We start from the raw sequence: 18,543 nt of genomic DNA, 5'->3' as shown, positions 1-18,543 counted from the left end.
TGAATCACAGATAAATCTGTATTAAATATCTTTTGTTTAAAATATACAATGAGGGCTTCCCTGGTGGCGCAGTGGTTGAGAATCTGCCTGCCAATGCAGGGGACATGGGTTTGAGCCCTGGTCTGGGAAGATCCCACATGCCGCGGAGCAACTGGGCCCGTGAGCCACAACTACTGAGCCTGCGCATCTGGAGCTTGTGCTCCACAACAAGAGAGGCCGCGACGGTGAGAGGCCTGTGCACCGCGATGAAGAGTGGCCCCCGCTCGCCGCAACTAGAGAAAGCCCTAGCACAGAAACGGGGACCCAACACAGCCATAAATAAATAAATAAATAAAAATTTATAAAATATATATATATACAATGAATCAAAAGTAAGTTGTAGGGGGCTTCCCTGGTGGTGCAGTGGTTGAGAATCTGCCTGCCAATGCAGGGCACACGGGTTCAAGCCCTGGTCTGGGAAGATCCCACATGCCGCGGAGCAAATGGGCCCGTGAGCCACAACTACTGAGCCTGCGCGTCTGGAGCCTGTGCTCCGCAACAAGAGAGGCCACGATAGTGAGAGGCCCGCGAACCGCGATGAAGAGTGGCCCCCACTTGCCGCAACTAGAGGAAGCCCTCGCGCAGAAACGAAGACCCAACACAGCCATAAATAAATAAATAAATAAATAAATAAAGTGAAAAAAAAATGCGTTGATACAACCATGTCTCACTTTGAAAAAAAAAAAAAGTAAGTTGTAGGGACTTTCGTGGTGGCGCAGTGGTTAAGAATCCACCTGCCAATGCAGGGGACACAGGTTTGATCCCTGGTCCGGGAAGATTACCACATGCCACGGAGCAAGTAAGCCTGTGTGCCACAACTACTGAGCCCGTGCTCTAGAGCCCGCCAAACCACAACTACTGAGCCCGCATGCTGCAACTACTGAAGCCCGTGTGCTGCAACTACTGAAGCCCACGTGCCTAGAACCCGTGCTCCACAACAAGAGAAACCACCACAATGAGAAGCCCACGCACCACAATGAAGAGCAGCCCCCGCTTGCCGCAACTAGAGAAAGCCCATGCACAGCAACAAAGACACAATGCAGCCAAAGATAAATAAACTCAGTTTTAAAAAAAGTAAGTTGTAAGTGTAATAAGAATATTTGATTAGGAAAAAAGAAAGTTAAGCATACTCATACCATGGGATCTAGCCATTCTAGTCCTCGCTATACATCCAAGAATAATACAAAGACCTGTACACAAATGTTCATAGCAGCTTTAATAGCCAAAAGCCAGAAATGATCCAAACGTCTATCAACAGGTGAATGGATAAACAAATTGTGGTATATCCATACAACTGAATATTATTCAGCCATAAAAAGGGATAAGTTGATACATGAAAAAGATGGATGAATCTAAAAAAGATTATGCGAGTGAAATAAGACAGAAAACCAGAAAAAAAAAGAGTACATGCTATACGATTCCATTTACATAAAACTTTAGAAAATGCGAACTAATCTGTCATGACAGAAAGTAGTTCAGTGGTTGCCAGGGGTGGCATGATGGATTACAAAGAAAACTTCAGAGGTGGTGGGTCTGTTCACTCTATTGATTGTAGTGACAGATTCACAGATGTAAACACATGGCAAAACTTATCAAATCATCCAGTTTAAATAGGTGCAGTTCGGGCTTCCCTGGTGGCGCAGTGGTTGGGAATCTGCCTGCCAATGCAGGGGACGCGGGTTCGAGCCCTGGTCTGGGAGGATCCCGCATGCCGCGGAGCGACAAGGCCCGTGAGCCACAACTGCTGAGCCTGAGCGTCTGGAGCCTGTGCTCCGCAACTAGAGGGGCCGCAATGGTGAGAGGCCCGCGCACCGCGATGAGGAGTGGCCCCCGCTTGCCGCAACTGGAGAGAGCCCTCGCACAGAAACGAAGACCCAACACAGCCAAAAATAAATAAAATAAAATAAATTAATTAAAAAAAAAAAAAACCTAGCTCCATCATTTAAAAAAAAAAAAAAAGTTATTTAAAATAAATAAATAAATAAATAAATATATAAATAGGTGCAGTTCATTGTATGTCAATTATACCTTGATAAAGCTTTTTTTTTTTTTTTTTGAGATGACTCAAAGATCAAGAAAAATATGGGTCATCTGACACTAACAAGCTCACCTCCCTGGTGTCTAGGGGAACGGAACCAAGGGCCTCGCCTCTGCTTTCTCTGAGCTCAGTACCAGAGCTTTTTACAAGCTCCAAACATGCTTGCAGGATCTTAGTTCCCTGACCAGGGATTGAACCCGGGCCAACGCAGTGAAAGCACCAAGTCCTAACCACTGGACCGCCAGGGAATTACCCAAACATGCATTTTACAAAGGCAAACGAGAGCAGCCTGGTTTTCTCCTCTGCGTCCTTAGGAGCCTTCGTCACCGCTCTCCACCGTACTTAAACCAAAGCTAAGAAACACGAATGTGTGCTTTTGAAACTCCAGCTCTACCCCACCCCTACTGTGAGAAAGACTTAAAATCAATAATTCTAAGAACAACAGCACAACCAGATCTATTTTACTGTGTGCACAGAGTCCAACCAGAGGAAAGCCCCACCAGAGATTCAATTTGTATTATTTCTGCTCTTCATTAAGAACTATTTGCCCCTATGCCATAGTATAGATGAGAACAAGAAAACACCTGGATATCACGGAGGGTCGCTGTGTATGTGACAATTAGGTTTGGCTGCAGATAATAGAAAGCCCAGTCATTCACATAGGTGGGGGATTATTCTCCTACTTTATTGAGGACATGAAGTAAGTAGTCGAACTGTTTTGGCAGCTCCACGTAAGTCATCAGGGTCTCAGCCTTTTTCTGTCTCCCCAAGCAGGTGGTTTCCATCCTCAAGGTTACATGGTGTCTGCTGGAGAGCTTTGATCTGAGCAGTAGGAGAGAGGGAGGAGGAAAGGAGAGGTACCCTGATTGTCCTGGAAGGTAGAAGGGTGCTACCTGGAGGAAGGAGAGGTGGATCACCAGGAAGTCAAGTGCCTGGCTTTGGGAGTCCAAAAGATGGTGGACACCGGAACTGATCCTGGCAGAGCACTCATGCCGTCTTGCGCCTTGAGGTGCGCCCCAAAAGAGTTAATCACTGGAGCTGAAACATGTTCTCTAGATATAAACACCAACAATTGAGTGGGGTGCTATGATTTTCTTTCCCGGGCGAGCCGCTTCAAAAGAGTTCCACTCCTGTGTCCTGGTCCCAGCCTCAGGGACTGCGTTACAAGTACAGCAGGACCTCTCTCCTCCCTGTAGACCAAACCTGGCCCTGGGAGACTCCCTTGGAGCTCTGCCCCTGAATGTCTTGCATCTTCCTCTCAGGTCACTCAGCCCCCCAGTGTTTCTGGGCTACTGGTTGGTAAGCTGGGCGAACGGGCACAGTCAAGCAAGAGGAGGGTTTGCTGTCCTGAGCACATATTTGGAAACTGGTTACGTGCAACACATTCATAAAAGTATGTTATCTTTGCGGGGGTAGTGGGAAAGCAGTGGGAGGTCTGTTCAAGAATGGAAGGAAATGTTGGTATCGCACAGTAAGAGACATAGAGAAGCTAGTCAGAAGGTAGCCGCTTTCATCAGACCGGACTTTCCTGCCAGCCAGCCCCAGGCCACATCCGCCCCCAGCCCTGCTCTCTGATGTTAGAGCCGGGGGAGCTTCTGCCTCACACCCCGAGTGGCCTCACCACGCCTTGTGAAACTTGGCTCCTGGCGCCTCGCACCTGTGAGGCATCAGAAACTCGAATGAATGGTTGGCTCTCCAACCACTGCTGAGCATGACCTTGGGAAGTGGGCAGCCCACACCTGACAGGAGCACTGCTTCCTTCACTCCTGTGACCACCAAGGGAGCTGGGAATTTTTCCCAGCTTCAGCACTCCGGCCAGACGGCTCCCCAGGACCAGTTTCTACTCAGCTGCTGGGCTCCTCCACCACCATCAGTGAACAAGATCAGAGGGAGAAATGGATACAGCCACTATGGAGAACAGTATGGAGGTTCCTTAAAAAACTAAAAACAGAACTACCATATGAGCCAGCAATCCCATTACTGGGCATATACCCTGAGAAAACCATAATTCAAAAAGAGTCATGTACCACAATGTTCATTGCAGCTCTGTTTACAATAGCCAGGACATGGAAGCAACCTAAGTGTCCATCGACAGATGAATGGATACAGAAGATGTGGCACATATATACAATGGAATATTACTCAGCCATAAAAAAAACCGAAATGGAGTTATTTGTAATGAGGCGGATGGACCTAGAGACTGTCATACAGAGTGAAGTAAGTCAGAAAGGAAAAACAAATACCGTATGCTAACACATATATATGGAATCTAAAAAAAAAAAAATGGTTCTGAAGAACCCAGGGGCAGGACAGGAATAAAGACGCAGACGTAGACAATGGACTTGAGCACACAGGGAGGGGGAAGGGTAAACTGGGACGAAGTGAGAGAGTAGCATTGGCATATATACACTACCAAATGTAAAATAGATAGCTAGTGGGAAGCAGTTGCATCACATGGGGATATCAGATCAGCTTGGTGCTTTGTGACCACCTAGAGGGGTGGGATAGGGAGGGTGGGAGGGAGACGCAAGAGGGAGGGGATATGGGGATATATGAATACATACAGCTGATTCACTTTGTTATACAGCAGAAACTAACACAACACTGTAAAGCAATTATACTCCAATAAAGATGTTTAAAAAAAAAAGATCAGAGGGAGTCCAGCCGTACTCCATGCCCTCAAAACACATGAAAGCACTACAGGTCCTTGGACACAAAACCAGGAGAGGGTAGGAGCCCTGGAGGGGAATATCCTGGACTTGTGGACCTCCTGCCCAAGTGGGGTACTTCAGCCACAATTAAAGTAACACATCCTTTTTGTTAAAATTAATTTCAAAGAGAACTAGAAGGTGTAAAGTAAAATAAGTCTCTCCTCCCCCCACACCTAGCTTCACTTCCTAAGGACTATGACATGAAGTTTCGGGTATATCTTCACAGAAATTTTCTATTCAAGTGCATTCTGTTGAATGCATTTGCAAGAATTTTACTTATAAATAATTCAATTAATAATAATAACTAATGTATAAAGTACATGTTATTTACATTGAAATTGTAACTGGAAAAACAAAAATAACTAAAAGTGATCAAAGTGGACGTTGGATCCTTCCAGGGTGCAGTTTTTGAAGTGACCACCAGGTGTCAGAGTTAGCAATAGTATTCCCCAAATCACACTGGAAAGTTACAAGAAGGGGAAAGTGCCTGGCTGGAAATGAGATGGCGAGATCCTAAACAGGATTATTTGGCCCTTTGGCCCAATATTTTGTCTACTTAGGGTTAGGTAGGGAGAGAGTAAAGAGAGCTGCGGAAAAAAATATTACATTCTCCGACCATAGATTCCCATTCAGTTGGGCACCCCTGGATCTTTAGAGAAGCTGTCAAAGCGCTGGTGAGTTTCAGGTAGGAAAGGTAAAAATGGCTGGGCAGAGTCGGGCCTCCTATAGTTGTGAGGCTACGTTTGGAATCCAGGGCCATCTCTCCTCTCTTCAATCAGGAGACCAGAGAAAGGGTGACCACAAGAGGAGGGCACACACACATGAGAAGGGTTCAGCTATGGCCATCCTTGTTTTAAAAGGGAAAATCCAGTTCTGTATCAAGAGCTCTTCCTACCTAACCTTGAACATCATGGTCTCCCCAATTTGATCTCCTCACGTATACTTCCTTTACCAGGCCTGACCTGGCTGTTGTCCAGAGCTGCTGGCCTAGAAAACATCCGCCCTCCATGCTTGAGAGCTGCGGGCAGGGCACCTGCCATCGCAGTCCTGAGGCTGTCGGCCAGGGGTAGTTATACTCCTCTTCCTCCAGGGGCCCAACCACTTCTCTGGCTCCACCCATCTGGCTCTAGAGGAGTCAACATACTCTGGAGGATTCCAGGTGCCACCCATGGCAAGCCTCATCCTTCTTGAATCACCAGCGTGCACCCCAGCAGAAAGGGGGATGTTGATGCAGTCACAACACAGACTTGCGCAAGGAGGATGACCTAGGCTCCTCTTCCCTGGGAGGGCACAGCTGAAGGGTGTCAAAAAGGAAGGAGAACCCTTGCCAGGTGTCCCAGTTGGCACTTGTCTAGGCTGTTCCCTGGACCACATCCCATTTCTGGCCATGGGTCCAGGGAAGGGTTCAGACCCACTACGTACTGGGGCTTGTCACTGGTGGAACTTTACTGTGAATAACAACGCCAAGCTTGTGGAAGGGGTAGGAAGTGGTGTAAGGAGAGGGGAGAAGGAAAGAAGGATTCAACATTTCATGGACAATGTTATTGATATTTAAATACTTCTCAAGACTTGGGATTTCCATGAATTTGGACAGGCAGATTAAGGGGACTTTTTATGTGACCTGAATGACATCATCTGCTAAATTGGTACGTCCTATATAGGCCACAGGAAGCGACAGTAATGATTTCAGTCACTATACACCTTAAATGCCATACACATAATTTAAAATGATACACCTGTGGTGCCATACACATAATAAAAATCCCAGTTATCATTAAAACATAGGTAGTATTCATATTCAAATATGATCATGCATTATGTTTGATGTTTCAAACAGAATATACAAGCCAAATGCTTCATTTAAAAACAAAAATGGATAAAACAATGTTTGTATCAGGCTCCATGTTAATTTACCATGACTAGTATATTAACTGTTGCTTTGATGTGGCCAACACTGGTATGGCAACTGAGGGGTTTTTTTTTTTTTCCATTATCCTGTTACATATGATATAAGACGGATGGAACAGAAAGAATCTCTCATAATGCTAACCATAGCCTGACTGTTTCAAAGGCAATGCTCTCCAGACTAAAGCCAAGGATAGGGACCATGAAGCTCCACCCTAATCTGCTCTGGGTTTATCTACCTCAAGGAGACCCCAGTCATTGTGACTCCTGGATAATCCTGGACCCACTGGATCCCCATAAGTCAAAGAGCCTCCCATATCCCTGAAAAGTCTGGCTATCCATCACATGTTCTACCTCATTCGGCCACTCAAACAACAAGCGTTTCACAAGTCCAGGACAGACTTCACTGGTCAAGGTGTATCTTGAGATTCCCAGACTTCTAGGTCCTCTGGAAAAGGAACAATCAATGGGGTCCCCAGGCTGGGAAGGGAAAGGATTCAGGCCCCTGCCTCACCAATGCCTGCTTGCCACCCGCCCCCTCCAGTTTAATCATGCTTTGTGTAGGTGAGTCACAGAGGAGATGGGGGTGGCTGTGTATGGTCTGGCCATGCGTGTGGTATTCTAATGACAATGACTCCTCCCTCTACTTAATCCTTCTTCCCAGCCCTGCACTCAGCCAGGCAAAAGGCCGGATTCAGAATCTCCTCATGGGTACCCAAGGCTGTTTCCCTTTGATAAAGCGAGTAAGGAAATCGTTGATGTGAACACACAAAAATAGAAGACTTCCTGAATCAGACGTGAGTTTGGGTGCAGAGTAAGGCCAAGCTAAAAGCTCAAACTCACTGACCGTAATTATCCCTCCCGTAGGGCAGCCTCCTTACCTGTAGCGAAGCAGCTTCGGGGGCTGTGACAAATAGCTGAGCCTGTCGGAACTCCGGAAGAAACATTCCTCACCAGGCCTCCCAGCCCCAGTTTCAGCGACAGGGCACCAGGAAAGTAAACAGACTAAACCCATCGCAACAAGAGAGAACTGGTTCTTCTGCACTCCAGACACTGTTCATGACACTTAAGTCAAGTTCAACACAATATGGTTGAATTATTTTTAACCTTTATGGAGCCTCCTGGCTTCACAAACGAAATATTAGTCGGTAGAGTCGGTATAAAAATCTCTTTTCAAAACTTGTCAAGCGTATACCACAACCTCACAGTGAAAAGACGTATCCACAGTTCTTCTGATCATGGTATTAGATCCTTCCACAAGAGTTGCAACTTCCAATGCCTCACAGATGCCAAATAGATTTGCTTCATAATGTCACCTTGAGCTGTATTCTTTTGGCCTCTGTAAAGGTAGAAGCCACGGTTAATGCCGATAGTCCTGCAGGAGTATGGACTCAAGTCTTTCTGGAGAAACCAGAAATCCAGATTTTTATGTGTAATCTCCCAATTTTTAAATATGGACTACTAGCTTAAAAAAACACACTTTGGGGCTTCCCTGGTGGCGCAGTGGTTGAGAACCTGCCTGCCAATGCAGGGGACACGGGTTCGAGCCCTGGTCTGGGAAGATCCCACATGCCGCAGAGCAACTAGGCCTGTGAGCCACAACTACTGAGCCTGCGCGTCTGGAGCCCGTGCTCCGCAACAAGAGAGGCCACGATAGTGAGAGGCCCGCGCACCGCGATGAAGAGTGGCCCCCATTTGCCGCAACTAGAGAAAGCCCTCGCACAGAAACGAAGACCCAACATAGCCAAAAATAAATTAATTAATTAATTAATTAAAAAAAAAAAAAAAAAAAACACACTTTGCTACCTCCCTTCAGTGACTAAAGGCAGTATGACTGGGAAGAGAAAAACCACCATGGGAGTCAGGAACCCAAGACTGTTAGACCTAGTTCTGACACCAACTCACTGTCTGTCCCTGGGAAAGACACCTAACTGTCCTGGGCCACAGTCACCTTGTCTGAAAAGTTTAGACACCCAAAATTCCTTTCAATCCTAAATTATTACACTGTATAGTTAAGTAAGTTTTCTAGATGGTCAATTCTCCCAAGAACAACCAGAAACATAATTAAAAGGAAAAAAAAAACACACAAAAAAAATAGATCACTGTGCCATAGCGGGGTCTATTACGATGTCTAGACATGGCCTTGGTGTGGCCAAGCCACTTGGTTAATATATCCACGAGAATGTGAACACTTTTATCAGACCAGATCTCCTCCATGATGGCCACCCACCCACTGGGGAAGATAAAAATTGTATCATCACCATGACTGTGGCCGGGAGCACCTCTCTATGAAACAGAACTCTCTTGGGTCTTTTGAACCCAAACCCAAGGTCTCAAGGGAACATTTTGAGTTGGGGAACAAAGCTGACCCGCAGGCTGCCCTGAGTCATGACTCCTGATTTTCAAGTTCATGCTCAGCCTACCTGCAATGAAATTTGGAGTTGCCAGATTTGGAGTTGCCTTCAGTATGAGCCAACTGTACTCGGAACAGTTTTGTTACATAACCCTCAGCCGTGCCCCACGTGTGTACATGAGCACACGCTCACCCTGTACAAAAGCACACAGATCTTCAGATACAGCACCGTTTTTGTTCAGCACAGGAAGGGAATAAGAAATATTAAGCTGGAAAATAATGAGGGATGGGTACATTAAGGGCCCTTTCCCACTGTAAATGTTAAAAAAATAGACACATTTCAGAGCAAATAAATGTATTCACATTCTTTTGGTTATGTTAACTGTGGCTTGGGCAAACTGCAGGCCCAAAGAAGAGAAAGCCAAGTGGATTACAGCTGGGCAGTTTCTTCACACAGGCCACCTTGACACAGATAGCTCGGCTCCAAGTGAAGCGGGAAGGGGTATTCCGCAGGCGCCTACATTCCTAAGGGCTTTTGTGCATCAGTTGTGAACAACAGGGCCTTTTTATTTTGCTATTAGTAGCTGCCAATAAATAGTATGGTGTAAAGAATCTTTGACTCCTAAACCAGCTATGACCTATCGCTTCAGTTCTGCCTGCTGGAGACACTTTCTTCACTGTGCCCCGCTGTTGCCCTGGCTTTAGGTAACCAGTGTTTATTCTAAGTCAGCTTGCTCTTACCCTAAGGCCTTTGTATTATCCGTTTCCTCTTCTTAGAATGTTCTTTACCCTGATCTTCACAAGGTAGTTCATTCAGACCTCAGCCTCCAGGCTGCCCTCAGAGAGGCCCTCTCTGGCCATCCAACGTAAAGTACACACCCATGCATTCTGTGTCACATGACCCTACTTTAATTCTCTGCCTACACTTCCTACCACCTGATTTATTTCCTGTTTCTTTCTTTCTTTCTTGCCTGTCTTCTCTCGCTGGTATATAAGCTCCATGGAAGTAAGGATGTTGTGTCTTTTTCAGCACGCCTTTGTAGCAACTAGAACAGTGCTTTGCATGTAGCAGTTGCTCAATAAATATTAGCTGAAAGAAAGATGGATGGTTGGATGAATGGAAGAATCCATCCAGCAAATACCTGTGAAGCATTTATGGTGCACTGGGAATAGATGAAGAATGAAATTCTCCTTCAAGGACTCCACAGTCTACCAGGGAAGACAGATGTTTATACGGCGCAATACTGTGAGAGAACTGCTTTTAGAAGCACACCATGCCTTCTACCCAAGGTGAGTACGAAGACAATCTCTAAGGAAAGTTAAGAGTCGGCCAAAAGGGCAAAGGTGAGAAAAAGGGTGGCAGGGAAGTCACCCCGTTGAAAAACATCACAACAAAGGCACCAAATCTGAAAACAGACCATGGGTTCCAGGAGCCCCAGGAGGTCTAGGACGGTTGGTGCCACAAGTGACAAAATGAGGGAGACGGGACCTCGAAAGAGAGGTCTGGGCCAGTTCTCAAGGAGCCTTGGAGACCAGCCTCTGGATGTTAGATTTTAATCCTCTGAGCAAGGGGAGCCATTGACATGACGGTTTTATGCTTTATAAGGATATTGTTGATGGCAGTGAAGGCAACTAGTTAGAGAAAAGAACAAAGCATTCAGGAGGTTACTGTCCAATCCAGGTGAACAAACGTCAAGGATCCCAACTAGTAGCAGCAGAGAAGGAAAAGAGAAGACAGATGTGAAAGCTATTAAAAGGCTAGAGGGCTTCCCTGGTGGTGCAGTGGTTGAGAATCTGCCTGCCAATGCAGGGGACACGGGTTCGAGCCCTGGTCTGGGAAGATCCCACGTGCCGCGGAGCAACTGGGCCCGTGAGCCACAACTACTGAGCCTGCGCGTCTGGAGCCTGTGCTCCGCAACAAGAGAGGCCGCGATAGTGAGAGGCCCGCGCACCGCGATGAAGAGTGGCCCCCGCTTGCCACAACTAGAGAAAGCCCTCGCACAGAAACGAAGACCCAACACAGCCAAAAATAAATAAATTAATTAATTTAAAAAAAAAAGTTTAAAAAAAAAAAGGGTAGACTCAATAGAGCTTAGTGACACATGAAATGTGGGAGGTGAGAGAAAGGACAGGGTCAAAGGAAACTCCGGGTTGTGGTCAGTGTCATCAAAATTAATGGTTCTCCTACTTTAGGCCTGGGAAGCCCTAGGTTCATTCTGTTTGTGATGTGACTGGATCTGAGTCTGCTCGCTTACATGAGCTCATGGACACTTGCCCAGGTGGCTATCTATGGTCCTGGCACAAAGGTTCATTTCCCTGCTTAACGAGTAAATTTGAATAGAAGTCCCTCTGATGTGTGTGCATCAAATCTACAACGTCAGTGATTTATTGGTTCGCAAAGAACACATGTTATTATTTCGACGCACGGCCATTTTTGGAGGCACACACTTATCCATCACCACAGAAGCATGACTATTGGTCTAAATATAGATGTGCCTGTCACCTCAGAGAAAGAACAGACCAGAAGTCATGATTCCACTTATTCCAAGGAAAGTTTAAAGTGATAAAATTGAGAAACAAATCAGTGTCATGTTTTGAAGTCTGTAAATCTGATCTAAAGATCCAATTATGATTACCTCACCTATGTTTCACTTCTCTTGACGTTAATCGCTAATTTAGCCCCCAGACCCCTCGAAAGCAGCCCTCACCCCCACCCCAAGATATTGCTTACAGCCCTCACGGGCTATCTCACAGGTGCTGAAAAAACAAGTAGAGTAGGCTCCTGGCCAGACACCCTTCAAGGATCCCCAGTTTATTCCTTTTCTCCTACTCTAGCCCCCATCCGCTGCTGCCACCTGAGAGGCTATATAATGTGAAGAGATTGGGAGCTGGTGCCTGCTAGCCTGAGTTTGAATCCTGGATTTACCATTTATAAGCTGTGTGACCTGAGGCAAGTTATCTAGCCTCTCTGTGCCTCAGTTTCCACCCTTGTAAAATACAAATAATGTTATCTAATTTACCTCATGGGGTAGTTGTGATGATTAAATGAGTTAATGTTTATAAAGTACTTAGAACAGTACCTAGCACAGTAACAAGTAACAAGCACTCAAAAAATGTAAGCTATTATTCCTAATACCACTGCTCCTACTGGCACTGGGGAAGCCTCTGGTAACTCCTGCCATAACGTGCCAAAGCGACAGACAGGAGTTCTGTCATAAGGTAAGGGACAATGTCCTCCTTTTGTAATATGATATCAAAGGGGTCGCAAAGCAGTACAGCGCATGCCCAGTGCTTTCTGAAATTACCAGTAAAAGAGTTCTGTGCATTTTTCACTTGCAGCCCTCCCTCCTCACACCAAAGGACTGAGACATGAGTCCAGGAGCACCCAGGCTAGAAGACACATGAGTGACAGACACCACGCGATCTCCCTCCCTTGGGGCAGGGCTTTGTTACAGGGTCAAGTGGGTCCGGCCTGGCTTCCACTCCCTTAGGATGAGCTCTTCCCAGGAGAATCCTTCAATCCTCACCTAAATAGCCTTCTGGAGCCACCCACTTCTCAATCCCTCCAAAGGAAGCATTTAAATCTGATCCTTTAAAAGAAGGAGACCAGCTGTATTGTTAAATTATTTGTAAGTAGAAAGCAAATATAAACTGTAAAAACATGCTAAATTCAAGGCTAAAGAATAGTTCTGATATGGACTTTTAATTTATCTTTGATGATAAAGTACCTGTCAATAGTCTTAACATTAGGACAGGCAGAGGAAAATCAAATTTTAAACATGATGCCATTTATATTAGCATAAAAAAATCCAATACATGGAACAGAATTGAGAGCCCAGAAATAAACCCACACATATAAGGACAATTAATTTACGACAAAGTAGCAAAGAACATACAGTGGAGAAAGGACAGTCTCTTCAATAAATTGTGTTGGGAAAGCCGGACAGCCACATGCAAAAGAATGAAACCAGACCACTATCTTATACCATGCACAAAAATTAACTCAAAATGGACTGAAGACTTCAATGTAAGACCTGATACCATAAAATTCTTAGAAGAAAACACAAGCAGTATGCTCTATGACATCAGCCTTAGCAATATTTATTTGGATCTGTCTCCTCAAACAAGGGCAACAAAAGGAAAAATAAACAAACTGGAGCTAATCAAACTAAAAAAACCTTTGCACAGCACGAGAAACCATCAAAAAAATAAATAAATAAAAGGCAACCTACTGAATAGGAGAAGATATTTATAAATGATATGTCCAACAATGGGTTAACATCCAAAATATATAAAGAACTCACACAATTCAATAGCAAAAAAACAAACCATCCAATTAAAAATGGGCAGACAAACTATTTACAATAGCCAAGACATGGAAGCAACCTTAATGTCCACTGACAGTTGAATGGATAAAGAAGATGTGGTATATATATACAACAGAATACTACTCAGCTGTAAGAAAAGAATAAAATAATGCCATTCGCACCAACATGGATGGACCTAGAGGTTATCATACTAAGTGAAGTAAGTCAGACAAATGCCATATGATATCACTTATATGTGCAATCTAAGAAAATCATATAAATGAACTTATTTACAAAACAGAAATAGACTCAGACATAGAAAACAAATTTATGGTTATCAAAGGGGAAAGGGTTGTAGGGGAGGGATAAATTAGGAGTTTGGGATTAGCAGATACAAACTACCATATATAAAAGAGATAAGCAACAAGGTCCTACTGTATAGCACAAGGAAACATATTCAATATCCTGTAATAAACCATAGTGGAAAAGAATCTGAAAAAGAATATATATGTGTATACACACACACACACACACACACACACACACACACACACACACGTATGTATAACTGAATCACTTTGCTGTATACCAGAAACTAACACAACATTGTAAATCAACTATACTTCAATTCCAAAAAAATGGGCAGACAAACTGAATAGACCTTTTTCCAAAGAAGACATACAGATGGCCAACAGATATATGAAAAGATGCTCAACATCACTAATCATCAGGGAAATGCAAATCAAAACCACAATGAGCTATCACCTTATACCTGTCAGAATGGCTACAATCAAAAAGACAACAAATAACAGGTGCTGGCAAGGATGTGGAGAAAAAGCAACGCTTGTGCACTCTTGGTGGGAATGTAAATTGGTGCAGCCACTATGGAAGATGGTATGGAAGTTCCTCAAAAAACTAAAAATAGAACTACCATATGATCCAGCAATTCCACTTCTGGGTATATATCCAAAGAGAACAAAAACACTAATTTGAAAAGACACCTTCACCACAATATTCATAGCAGCATTATTCACAATAGCCAAGGTATGGCAGCAACCTAAGTGTCCATCAACAGATGAATAGATAAAGAAGATGTGATATTGAGATAGATAGATAGATAGACAGATAGATAGATAGATAGATATACACAATGGAATACTACTCAGCCATAAAAAAGAAGGAAATTTTGCCATTTGCAACAACATGGATAGACCTGGAGGGTATCATGCTTAGTGAAATAAGTCAGACAGAGAAAGACAAATATTGTATGTTATCACTTACACGTGGAATCTAAAAAATAAAACAAACTAGTGAATATAACAGAAAAGAAACAGACTCATATATAAAGAATAAACCGCTGGTTACCAGTGTGGAGAGGGAAAAGGGGGAGGGGCAAGACAGGGTTAACGAATTAAGAGGTACAAACTACTGTGTATAAAATAAATAAGCTACAAAGGAATATAGCACAGTGAATATAGCCAACGTTTTATAACTATAAAAGGAGTGTAATCTATAAAAGTTTTGTATCACTGTGTTGTATACCTGAAACTAATATAATATTGTAAATCAACTATACCTCAAATTTTTAAAAGATATATGCACCCCTATGTTCATTGCAGCATTACTTACAATAGGCAAAATATGGAAACAACCTAAGTGTCCATCAATGGATGAATGAATCAAAAAGATGTAATACATGTATACAACGGAATACTACCCAGCCACAAAAAAGAATGAGGTGTTGCCATTTGTGACAACATGGATAAACCCTGAGGGTTTTATGCTAAGTAAAATAAGTCAGAAGGAAAAAGACAAATACTGTATTATTTCACTCATATGGAGAATATAAAAAAAACAAAACCAAAAAACCCACAAATGGAGAAATAAAACACATCAAAAACAAACTCATAGATACAGAGAACAGATAGGTGGTCACCAAAGGGGAAGTGGGCTAGGGGGTGCATGAAAGGAGTGAAGAGGGTCAATTGTATGGTGACAGACGGTAACTGGACTTTTGGGGTGAATCACTTTGTAATGTATACAGATGTTGAATTGTACTGTTGTACACCTGAAACTTATATAATTTTTTAAAATCCAATACATAGGAACCCAGCAATTCCACTCCTGGGTATATATCAAAAAAACCAAAAAACACTAACTTGAGAAGATACATGCACTCCAATGTTCATAGAAGCATCATCAAGTAACGTGGATGGACTTGGAGGGCATTATGGTAAGTGACATAAGTCAGACAGAGGAAGACAAATACTATATGATATCACTTATATATGGAATCTAAAAAATACAACAAACTAGTGAATAAAACAAAAAAGAAGCAGACTCATAGATATAGAGAACAAACTAGTGGTTACCAGTGGGGAGAGGGAAGGGGGACGGGCAAGGTAGGGGTAGGGAATTTTTAAAAGGGGTTACTATGGTATATGAAATCATGTGTGTGAAACTCTTGAAAATTGTAAAGCACTATAGAATTTAAAGAATCTTTCATTCAATTTAAAAAATCCAATACATAAGCATAAATCTAGTAAAAGATGTACAAGATCTACCTAGAAAATCAAGAAACATTACTAGGAAAAATTAAAGACCTATATAAATGGAGAAATATGCCATAGTCCTAGATACAAAGATTCAATATTACAAAGATATTTGTTCTCCCCAAATCGATCTACAGATTTTACTTACTTCCAGTCAAAATCTCAGAAATTTTTTTGTGTAAACTGACAAGATGATTCTATTTTTCTACGAAATGCAAAGGGCCAAGAATAGTCAAGACAATCTTGAAGAAGAAAAACAGTTGATAGATTCACACTACCAGATGGCAAAACTTATTATAAAATTATAGCAATTAAGTCAGCATGGTATTAGCACAAACTTTTGTCTATTAAAGCATAAAGATACACAAATAGACCAACAAAACAAAGAGAGTTGAGAAACAGACCCACACACGTACAGTCCTCTAGTTTAGGATAATGATAGCACTGCAGGACAGAGGAGAAAGGAATCTTTTCAACATGGTGCTAGATCAGGAATTCCTTGGCAGTCCTGTGATTAGGACTCCGCACTCTCACTGCGGAGGGCCAGAGTTTGATCTCTGGTCGGGGAAGTAAGATCCCGCATGCCCCGTGGCATGGCCAAATAAATAAACAATAACCAAAAAAATGGTGCTAGATCATCTGGGTAGCCACATGGAAAAACAAATTAACGGGGGCTTCCCTGGTGGCGCAGTGGTTAAGAATCTGCCTGCCAATGCAGGGGACACAGATCCGAGCCCTGGTCTGGGAAGATCCCACATGCCGCGGAGCAACTAAGCCCAAGCGCCACAACTACTGAGCCCACATGCCACAACTACTGAAGCCTGCGTGCCTAGAGCCCATGCTCCGCAACAAGAGAAGCCACTACAATGAGAAGCCCCCGTACTGCAACAAAGTGTAGCCCCCACTCACCACAACTAGAGGAAGCCCGTGTGCAGCAACGGAGACCCAATGCAGCCAAAAATAAATAAATAAATGAAATTAAAACAAACAAACAAACAAATTAACGTTGACTCCTATCTCACACCCGTCACAAACCTAAATTCTAGAAGGAGTGTAGACATAATTTGGAAAAGCAAAACATTGAAACTTCCAGAGGATAACTTAGGAGAATGTCGTCATGCCCTTGAGGCCAGGGGATGACTTCAGAACACGAAAAGCACAAATCATAAAGGGAACAATTGATGAATTGGATTTCATTAAGAACTTCTGCTCATTAAGACACCATTAAGAGAGTGAGGGCAAACCACACAGTGGGAGAAGAACTATGCAGTATATACATTCAACAAAGGACTCGTATTCAGAGTATATAAAGAATTCCACAAATCAATAAGAAAAATGAAACACAATTTTAAAAGGGAGAGAGAGGAGCCAAAGATTTTTAAAAGGCACTTCATTGAAGAGAATATACACATGGCTCCAAAAAAATATTTTAAAAGGACTTAGCGTCATCCGTCATCAGAGAAATGCAAATTAAAACTACAGTAGGGTACTACTGGGGTTCTGGTAAAGTTCTATTTCATAGGTGGTGGTTTCATAGGAAAAACTTCACTGAGTTGTACATAAGGATTTGTGCACGCCTCTCTGTATATTATACTTCAATTAAAATGTTTCCTTAAAAAAAGTGAGATTTTAGAAATATGTCAACCAAATGCAACGCGTGGATCCTGTTTGGACCTTGCTTCACACAAGCCAACCATTAAAAAAGAATATGTGAGACAGCTGGGGAATGTGAAGACTAACTGCATATTTGATGATAATTAAGGGATTACTAAGTTTTTTAGGTATGATGACGGCATTGTGGCAATGTTTTCAAAAAGAGTTCTTATCTTTTAGCACTACATACTGAAGTATAAATACATATATTATAAATAAAATAATAGCTTGGATTTACTTCAAAATAATCAGAAGAGGGAGGATGGATGAAATGGGAATCTCTGTACTATTCTAGCTTTGTGTATGTTTAAAATCTTGCATAATAAAACCTTTTTTTTTTTTTTAAGCTATGGCATAGCCAAGGTTTTATGCTTTGGGGCTATTTATGACTCCTCTCTTCTACCCCTCTGCAACCTAACCAAGTAATATTACGTAGTGACGATGGAAACCAGAAACATTGAACGCTTAGGCTACAGGGACCTCAGAAGTCATCTAGGCCATTTCCTCGTTGCCAAGTAGAGTATCTGAAACAGAGGAGAGCCCACACCACGTCTGCTGCACAGACTGGCATAGGAGACATAGTGTGACTACTCTCAGAGAAGCAGTTAAAAAAGAAACTTTACTAGGGACCTGGATATGGCAGAACAATCATTTACCCACATTCTTTGGGGCACATGCCAATGTAAGGTCTCTAAGCAGATTGGCTGCCCTCCCTACAAGAGTAAACTCTCAACAGAAGCTCTGGTAGCCTCCCCAAGCTGGCCCTTCCTGTCCTACCACTGGATGCTACGCATATACTGTCTGACCTCATCTCAGTTAAGATATCTATCTTCCTTTGCCAGCTGACCTGGCTGGAGCTGTTAAAGGAGTAAAGCAATGAAGTATGAATTCCTGTATAAATCAAGGCTGGTTCTTTCTTATTCCAGGATCCTAGACTAGTACAGGCTTACACGGTTTAGAAACCCTCACTAGATAGATATAAGTA

At 43.1% G+C, this 18,543-nt stretch overlaps 1 protein-coding gene across 6 annotated transcripts in view; it reads right to left on the bottom strand.

The window, feature by feature from the left end:
• The window catches only part of CNIH3 (cornichon family AMPA receptor auxiliary protein 3), a 271,670-nt gene that overhangs the window by 245,881 nt on the left and 7,246 nt on the right, over window positions 1-18,543 (bottom strand). For 4 of the 6 annotated variants that reach the window (XM_082349981.1, XM_082349976.1, XM_082349979.1 and 1 more), the window contains one exon: window positions 7,575-8,032. The exons of the other annotated variants lie outside the window; for them this stretch is intronic. The gene's annotated coding sequence lies outside the window, so the exon portion shown is untranslated. The remainder of the gene's footprint in view (window positions 1-7,574; window positions 8,033-18,543) is intronic. 6 annotated transcript variants of the gene reach the window in all.

This window comes from Balaenoptera borealis, assembly GCF_965194805.1.
Source record: "Balaenoptera borealis genome assembly, chromosome: 1".
In the NCBI taxonomy this organism is placed as follows: Eukaryota; Metazoa; Chordata; class Mammalia; order Artiodactyla; family Balaenopteridae; genus Balaenoptera; species Balaenoptera borealis.
The sequence above is the reverse complement of the archived record's forward strand: the minus strand, read 5'-3'. Positions and strand labels throughout refer to the sequence as shown.